This window comes from Petaurus breviceps, unplaced genomic scaffold (assembly GCF_028583685.1).
Source record: "Petaurus breviceps papuanus isolate PSGF00001 unplaced genomic scaffold, PetGlider_PUasm1.0 186, whole genome shotgun sequence".
NCBI classification, from domain to species: domain Eukaryota; kingdom Metazoa; phylum Chordata; class Mammalia; order Diprotodontia; family Petauridae; genus Petaurus; species Petaurus breviceps.
In genome coordinates this window covers 23,595,017-23,604,615 of record NW_027185798.1, presented here as the reverse complement: position 1 = coordinate 23,604,615, position 9,599 = coordinate 23,595,017, and the positions used below count along the sequence as shown (strand labels likewise).

At 43.1% G+C, this 9,599-nt stretch overlaps 1 long non-coding RNA gene across 2 annotated transcripts in view; it reads right to left on the bottom strand.

The window, feature by feature from the left end:
* The window catches only part of LOC138162104 (uncharacterized), a 60,238-nt gene extending 50,886 nt beyond the window's left edge, over positions 1–9,352 (bottom strand). For both annotated transcript variants that reach the window (XR_011168547.1, XR_011168548.1), the window contains exon 1: positions 9,207–9,352. This is a non-coding gene — a long non-coding RNA (uncharacterized lncRNA). The remainder of the gene's footprint in view (positions 1–9,206) is intronic.
* Positions 9,353–9,599: the final 247 nt, after the last annotated feature.

Genomic DNA, 9,599 nt, shown 5'->3' with positions numbered 1-9,599 from the left:
CTTCCTTGCACACACACTCACACACTCACACACACATACACCCTCTCTAGTCACACTTTTTCTTCCTTGCACACACACTCACACACACACACACACACACACACCCTCTCTAGTCACACTTTTTCTTCCTTGCACACACACTCACACACGCACACACTCACACACACATACACCCTCTCTAGTCACGCTTTTTCTTCCTTGCACACACACTCACTCACACACTCACACACACACCCTCTCTAGTCACACTTTTTCTTCCTTGCACACACACTCACACACACACTCACACACACACACCCTCTCTAGTCACACTTTTTCTTCCTTGCACACACACTCACACACATACACCCTCTCTAGTCACACTTTTTCTTCCTTGCACACACACTCACACACACTCACACACATACACCCTCTCCAGTCACACTTTTTCTTCCTTGCACACACACTCACACACACACACACTCACACACACATACACCCTCTCTAGTCACACTTTTTCTTCCTTTCACACACACTCACACACACTCACACACACATACACCCTCTCTAGTCACACTTTTTCTTCCTTGCACGTCACAATGAGGGCTCCTCATTTTTGCTTCTTACTTTTCCTGACTTTCCTCAAGACTCAGGTTAAACCCCATATACTGTACATCCTGTGGGAGGCCTTTCCCACCCACCTCCATGCTTTCTCTCTAAAATTATTTTCATCTATTTTTTTTTTTTGGTGAGGCAATTGGGGTTAAGTGACTTGCCCAGGGTCACACAGCTAGTAAGTGTCAAGTGTCTAAATCCAAATTTGAACTCAGGTCCTCCTGACTTCAGAGCCGATGTTCTATCCACTGTGCCACCTAGCTGCCCCCATATTCCCTCTGTATCTTGTATTTATTTACATTGTCTTCCCCATTTAGGAAGCATAAGGTAGCTCAATGGATAGAGTGCTGGGCTTGGAATCAAGAAGACCTAAGTTCAAATCCAGCCTCAGATACTTATTAGTTGTGTGACCTTGGATAAGTCACTTAACCCTGTTTGCCTTGGTTTCCCCATCTGTCAAATGAGCTGGAGAAGGCAATGGCAAACCACTCGAGTATCTCTGCCAAGAAAACCCTATGGACAGTATTGGCACACTGTAATCCATGGGATCTGGAGGAGGTGGACAAGACTGACCAACAACTTCTCCATTAGAATGTGAGTTGCCTTGGGGCAGCTAGGTGGCACAGTGAATGGATAAGTGGCCCTGGAGTCAAGAGGACCTGAGTTCAAATCCCACCTCAGACACTTAACACACTAGCTGTGTGACCTTGGGCAAGTCACTGAACCCCAATTCCTCTGCCTTCCCCCCTCAGAAAAAAAATTCTTTTAAATAAAAAGAATGTGAACTCACTGCAAGCGGGGACTTTCCTTTTCTTTGGGTAGCCTTTTATAAAGGACTCTGGAAGTCCTTATCCCAACTCCCATTCACCCTAATAAGCTTGGTCCCTAGCATGAAGCTGACTTCATCTACCCCTCTGATTTCCAGGGGATACTCATAGAGGGTTGGGAGTGTCTTTTCTAATGCTGCTGGCTCAAATTCCCAATTCAATGTGTTCTCCCCAATATCGGTCCTCGGTTACAGTTAATATCTCCCCCATATTGCTAATAAAGCTATTATAACCCCAAATAACTAATTAACATCAATTAGTTTTTCTAAAAGGAGCTTTACTGAGAAGATCTAGCAAGAACAGAAACACAGACAAATCTATACCTCCTGAGCCTGGAGCACACTCTTCTTGATCTCACCTCAGTCTCTGGGGAGGGTGGGTTCAAACTTAACGGACTTTAAATACAGCATTTGCCCACTTCGTGTGAATTCTAAATCCAGCCTGGCCACTGGACGCAGTTACTTCCTTGCTTGCAAAAACCCAGAATCTTAGCTCCAGTCCCCTGCTGCCTGGGTGAAGGAGGCTGACCTTCCCCAGGGGTCTCACCCAAGGCAAACTCCAGTGTGGACCTCTTGGTTTGAAGAGCAGATCCAACAAGGGAGGCTTCTATTGGTCTCAACCCACCAATTTGCCTTCCTCATTTGAAGGCAGTTAGGTAGGAGAGAGGCTGAATTATTCTGGTGAGAGTCTTCTGTATGCACACTCCTTTCCAGCTCAGGAGCCAATCAAGGGTGTACAGAATGGAAATGTCAAGAGAATACCTGGGCATGCTTCAAAGTCTGGGTGGAAGATTGCATCATGCTGGGTCCATTGGGCACACTTACAAGGGGTGGGCACTCACAATCCATTTTCTAAGGTCCCTCCCAGCTCTCATATTCTGTGTTCTAGGTCCCCCACCTTTCACATTCTATGTTCTAAGGTCCCTCCCAGTTCTCACATTCTGTATTCTAGGTCTCCCATCTTTCACATTCTATGTTCTGAGGTCATGCATCTCTCACATTTTCTGTTCTAGGTCCCCCATCTCTCATCGTCTGTGTTCTAAGCTTCCGCATCTCTCATATTCTACATTCCAAGGTCCCTCCTAAAACTAGTATTCTGTGTTTTAAAATTCACTTCAGTTCTCATATTCTATGTTCTAGGTCCCACATCTCTCACATTCTGTCTTCTAAGGTCCTACAGCTCTCACATTCTATATTCTAAGATCCCTCATAAACCTCATATTCTGTGTGTGTGTGTGTTTTTTTTTAAAGAAATTGGGGTTAAGTAACTTGCTCAAGGTTACACGGCCAGTTATTTCTGAGTGTGGTGCTAAGTATCAGAGCCTGGATTCGATCCCAGGTCATCCTAGCTTTGGGGCTGGTGCTCTTACTCTCTGTGCTACCTGGCCGCCCCTATGTTCTGTGTTTTTAAAGTCTGTCTCAGCTCTCACAGTTCATGTTCTGAGATACTTTCCAATTTGGACATTCTACGAGTCTAAGAGTTGACTGCAAATGTGTAGGGCATGAAAGATGGAAAAACACTTCTAATGTTGACTCTCTAAAAATATGTTGTTAATGATTTTCAGGACTAGAGTTCTTCAGAGGTAGCCTGCAGGGTGCTAGCTTCATTACGTAATCCAAACACTAGGAAGTGTGTAACTACCCCTATGCTGAAATAAGAATTAGAAACACTGCACCTTTATGGATGCTTGCTTCAGCTCTCCCATTAATGAGTTTCTTGACCTTGGGAAAATCACCTCCTTTCTCTGGCACTCCATCCTATACTCTGCCAAACAAGGATTTGCAAGGGAAGGTTTCCCAGATCCCTTCTGGGCTCACTTTTGCTCTGTTACCTTTTGAACTGTCCTTGGAGTATGAAAACTAATATTAACAAAACGTAACTAGAAAGGAAAAAAAATCATAGAATGAATTCCAAGGTAAAAAATCAGTTATGTTTGGGTTATCCCTACCTTCACTCTTTTTGTTGTTGACTGCCACATTATTATATTGCATATAAGCTAAATGTGACTTTAGGCAACGGGACTTGCCTTCTCTGGATTTCTGCTCCAACATTCTGATGACTTCTGGTCTTGAAGGATCTGCACTAACAAATTCACCCACTAGGGGGCAGACGATGCCATAAAAATCTCTGAAGCCCAACCATCCAGCCCCAGTATAGAATTTGAATGTGACATCTATCTGACTTATTAAATTGAGAACCATGAAAAAGGGGAAAATGAAGGCATTCCTTCCCTTCCACGACCCTCAAAAGATTAAGACTGTGGTACACTGTTTGTGATGTAAGCTGCTTTGGCAAATGGGTCATTTCAGTGAATTGGTTAAAAAGTGAAAAGTAGTCATGTTAACAAATCTTTATTAATCATCTCCTTCTTGCCAGGCACTGTGCTCAGCACTGAGGACACAAAGAAAGGCAAAGACGCTCCCTCCTGTCCCACTCAGGACACATTTCTGAGCTCTGTGTGTGTGCACATTTATATACTTAATGTTCTGAGAAATGTTAAGTTTAGTTAACTCGAAATTACCAAATACAAGTGTTAAATGTGGCACTTTTAGGAAGAGGAGCATTGTGAAATGAAACCAGAGAAAGGGAGAAAGAGAGAAGGAGGGAGGAGAGGAGGAGGGAGGGGGAGGGACAGAGAAAGAGGCAGAGACAGAGAGAGACACAGAGAGAGAGACAGAGACAAAGACAGAGAGAGACACACACACACAGAGGGAGAGACAGAGAGAGAGACAAAGACAGAGAGAGAGACAGAGACAGACAGAGAGGCAGAGACAGAGAGAGACAGACAGAGAGACAGAGACACACAGAGAGAGACAGAGACAGAAAGAGACAGAGAGAGACAGAGACAAAGACAGAGACACAGAGAGAGACACACACACAGAGGGAGAGACAGAGAGAGACAAAGAGAGAGACAGAGACAGAGACAGACAGAGAGGCAGAGACAGAGACAAAGACAGAGACAGAGAGACACAGAGAGAGACAGAGACACAGAGAGAGAGACAGAGACACAGAGAGGGAGAGACAGAGACAGAAAGAGACAGAGACAGACAGACAGAGAAGGGGAGACAGAGGCAGAAAGAGACACACAGAGAGAGACAGAGACACAGAGAGAGAGAGATTCTACAGACCTGCTGGCTCACTGAGAATGTATATTGAAACTCTAGACTACTCTCTTCACATCCAGGATGCACTGGGGAAAGTGAAGAATTCCTGGAGTGGCTGCTCCACACACATTCCACTCCCACACTTGGCCCAGAGCTTGGGAAGATCAGTTTTGCTTAGCCCTTCGCTTTCCCCTTTTACTTTCCCCCTCCCTTGCTTCCTCAGTGGTGGAAAGCTGTGGGCAGTGGGCAGTGGGAGGGCTGAAGAGGAAGGCCTGGAGGGATGGGGATGACTTCCAGCTCTGACTCATCCTCCTTCCAGCTCCTTCTATGGGGCTGCCTGTGAGGCGCCGGCCTGCAGAATTGGGGAAGAAGAGAAAGGCAGCCAGAGCCACTGCCAATTTTGTTCCCTTCTCCAGAAATGAGATCAGTCACATCCTTATGACTGCTCCTCCTGTTAACTCACAGGTCCCTCAGGTAAAACTGGTTTATCCTCATTCCTGGACACACACACAGAAATTCTTGCCAGAAATTACTTTTACTTTATTGTTGCTGAATCTTTAGAGTCTTCATGACCCCATTTGGGGTTTTCTTGGCAAAGATACTGGGAGTGGTTTGCCATTTCCTTCTCCAGCTTATTTTTATAGATGAGAAAACTGAGGCCACTAGGGTTAAATGACTTGCCCAGGGTCACATATCTAGTAAGTGTCTGAGGCCAGATTTGAACTTAGGTCTTCCTGACTCTGAGACCTGCACTCTATCCCCTGTACCATTTGGCCAGCCCTTTCACTTTACTTAGGCAGTAAATTCATGGGGTTGTAGATTTAGGCTTAGAAGGGACCATAAGGCATCAATACCCGAACTTTATAGGTGAAGAAATGGAGGCCTTAGGGATATGAATTTACTCACCCAATGTCACACATGTTAAATGGAAGAAACTAGATCCCCCAATGCAAATCCAACATTCTTTCCACTTAGAGCAGGAAGAGACCATAAGCACCCTCTAGTCCCACCCCGTCCCTTTTACAATGAAAAACTTTAATTGAATATAAATTACTAAAAAGGAAATGGCACAATGCTACTGCACATTTGGAAACCAAATCCCAATGTGCTCACAACCAGTATCTCTCTGTAGCAAAAGATTTCCAAACTCCATCTATAGTTCTCATTAAGAGCCTTCTTCATAGGAACATAGTTGGTCGGTTTAGACTCAGGGAGGACCCCAAGAGGTCATTAAATCCAGCCTTCTTTTACAGACAGGCAACTGAGGCTTAAAAAGGCAAAGTGATTTGCCCAGGGTCACATAGGTAAAGTGACTGAAGCAGAATTTGAACTAAGGTCTTTCTGACTCTAAATCCAGCATTATCTAGGTCCATGTTAAAAATAAAAATACATTCTGCTGCTATCAGACATTTAGCATTTGTCACAACAGAACTTGACTTTTATTTTCTACTACTTTAGGAAAACTCATTTAAAGCTATACCCTAGAGGCAGTATGGCTCAGTGAAAAGAGCCCTGAGTTTCGAGGCAGAGGACCTATATGTAAATGCCAGCTCTAACCCTTCTCTCGATGTCCAACCTACTTCTCTGACCACTCCCTTCCCAGAGTCAGTAAAGTTTTGGTGAAGTCTGAAGAATGCACAGAATACAGCCTGTCCCAAAAGCCTTGGTGCAAGTTTAAGCTTTAATACTTTAAAAGACTTTTGGGATGCCCTGCATAAAATAACATCTCTTCTTGACAAGGAATCAAAAAGACAGGACCTAAACTGTGTGAGGTTCCATCTCTTCCCACTTTCCCAAACATAATCTGGAGCCAGTTTACTAGCTTTGACCTTGGGTCTGTGGATAAGCCCTCTCACTTTCTCTTCCTTTAAGAGGTAAGTAAGGACTTCTAGGCTTTAATGATTTCATGAGGGGACTTTTTCATGGGGGAACTTTTGATGGCTTACAGATTTTTCACTGTTTACTTATAGAATTAAGAAAATGCATTTCCCTCTTTGATTTGCAGAGGTGGTGGACTTTGGGTACAGAACAATGAATACACTGTTCATCTCAGTTGATGTGTTGGCTAGTTTTATACTCCTTTTTTTTCTTCTTTTTTTGGGGATAATATCCTTATGTGTGAGGAAAGGAAAAGGATGTTTTTGGAGATGAAGCAGAAGATATAAATAAAATTGAAAAATTTAGAAAAAATACACTGCTTTAAACTTTTCAAAATGCTTTACATCTTATTTCCTTCCATCCTTACAAATTTGTTTAATAATTTAATAATATTAATTCAATAATTTAAATATAATTAATATGATAATATTAATTTAATAATTAGTAATATGTTTATTACTTAATGCATTTAATCCTTACTAAAAGCTCTGTGAAGTGAGTTTCATGGTACCACAGGTATTGCCTGGATTTTTTGCCATTTGGATCTCCCATGAAGGGAGTCCTCTCTACCAATGAATAAACATTCATAAAAACCTGTGGTGGGGTGGCTAGGTGGCACAGTGAATAGAGCATTGGCCCTGGAGTCAGGAAGACCTGAGTTCAAATATAACCTCAGACACTTAACACAAAACTAGCCGTGTGACCTTGGGAAAGTCACTTAACCCCACTTGCCCTAACTTCCCCCCCTCCAAAAGGCAAAAAAAAAAAAAAAAAACCAACAAAAAAAACAAAAAAAAAAAAAAAAAAACCCTACTGTGTGCTGAGAGCCTTGCTCAGCCCTGGGGGAGACATAAAGTTTAGAAAAGATGTGGTCTCTGCTCTCAGGGATGTACTATCCCTGTAAGGGGGACATGGCACAGATGCAGATATCCACACAAGCTATACAAGCAATCTTTTGTGTATTAGAGAAACATAGAGGGGGAAAGGAGATCATATTTGTAAAGCACTTTGCACAGGGCCTGGCCATAGAAGGTGCTTAATAAATGCTTATTCCCTTCCCCCTTCCCTTGGAGTCCAGAGCAGCTGCTTTTGCTCCATCTGGCTCTGTGACCCACACCACGTTGCTTAGACTATAGACTATGGATAAGTTATGGGTCTGCATCAGTGGAGGGACTTTCTGCACTGATTTCTCCACTATAAAACCCCTAATCCAGGCCACCCTCTCCCTGCACCACCAAACACATCATACACACAAACACATATACACGTGCAGTACAGTCATACAAGTATACACACATGTAGAGACACATTTTCATGCACTCATGTATCCACATCAGGGCAGCTAGGTGGCTCCATAGTGTACAGCACTGGACTTGGAATCAGGAAGACTTATCTTCCTGAGTTCAAGTCCAGCCTCAGATACTTACTAGCTGTGTGACCCTGGGCAAGTCACTTAACCTTGTTTGCCTCAGTTTCCTCATTTGTAAAATGAGCCAGAGGAGGCAATGGCAAACCACTCCAATATTTCTGCACAGGGGAAATAATTTGCCTAAAGTCACCTAGCTTGTTGGCAACAGAATTAGAATTCAAACCCATGTCTTCTGCTTTCAAATTCAATGCTCTTTCTACACCACCATCAACGATTATTAGAATTAAATTAGGAATATTTAGGGCATGTCATAGAATAGTTAGATTGTCTATTAGAGCTGGAGAAGACCTCGGAGATCACCTGGCTTGATGCCATAATTTGGTTGTTGTGGTTGTACTCGTTCACCCGTTTCAGTTGTGTCCAACTCTTGGTGACCCTCTTTGGGGTTTTCTTGGCAAATATTCTGGAATGGTTTGCCATTTCCTTCTCCAGTCCATTTGACAGATGAGGAAACGGAGACAAACAAGGTTAGGTGACTTGCCCAGGGTCACGCAGTTAGTGTCTGAAACTGGATTTGAACTCATGAAGATGAGTGTTCCTGACTTCAAATGAGTGCTCTATCCAATGCACTACCTCAATGCCCTAATTTTACAGATGAGGAAACTGGGTTCTGAACAGGGGGAATGACTTGCTACTTGACAAAGGTGAAGTATGAATCCAAGTATTCTGTCTCCAAATCCAGTGCTTTTTCCTTATTCTCTGAGAGTGGCATTTTGCTATCCTAATTAAAAATAAAAATTAACCCTGGAACACTCTTCTGAGTCAGAATGGGCATTTCTAATGTTTTTATAAGCAGAGTTAATCCTGTTTTATCAAGCAGGCCAAGCAAATGTATTTCATGCAACATAAGATCTGTAATGAGTTAATACTTCCTTCTTCTGACTTACTACCCCTGCCAGCTCTTGACTTTGGCACTACCATTGCCTCAGAGGTAAGGGAAATAAAGCTCCTGGATGACTTCAGACCACGAACTGCAATGGTCAGACCAGACCATGTCCTAATATGGTTTGCAAAGCAACATTGCAAATGGCAGCATGAAGAATCGACGCGAGCCACATGAGTCAACTGCCTTGCCACAGCAGTATTCCTGAATGTTACATTGTATATAACATTCACTATACATTTATGAAGCGCTTATTAAGTGCCATACTGGAGGCACATTTGAAAGCAAAAGCCTTTAATTAAGACTTGAAATAACATCATAACTAGGAAAGGAGTAAAGTAGTAAAAACATATATACTCACATACAAAGGGGTATAATCTCCTACACATTTAGAAGAGGGGAGAATAATCTCTAACCTCTCAATGTCCGCTCTCTCTCCCCATGCTAAATCTTCTCCCATTGCTGCCAGGGTTTATCTTCCTAATGCATACCTCTGAACAGGTCACTCCTTCACTCAGAAACCTTCAATGGCTCCTCATTTCCTGCTCAGTAAAGTCCAAGGCTCTCCAATGTTGGAAGTTCCAACCTACTATTTCCCCTCTCAGCTTCCACACATTCTCATATTCTACACTTCAATCAAACTGGATTACTATCCTATGAGTCAGAGCCCAAGTCCAACCCCTTGGCCACAAGAAGGCAGTTGCCAAACAGAAGTCACATGTGCAGGGAAATTGCAACAGAGGAAGTGAAATTGAGAAATAACTGCATGGGGGGAGGGGTAAGGGAGGAAGGTCTAAACTCTTCCCCACAGTGGAATGCAATGGGAAAGCTCTTGTCTAGAGAGAACTCAATGAAAAGATTCATCCTGGAAAGAGGAAAGGAAA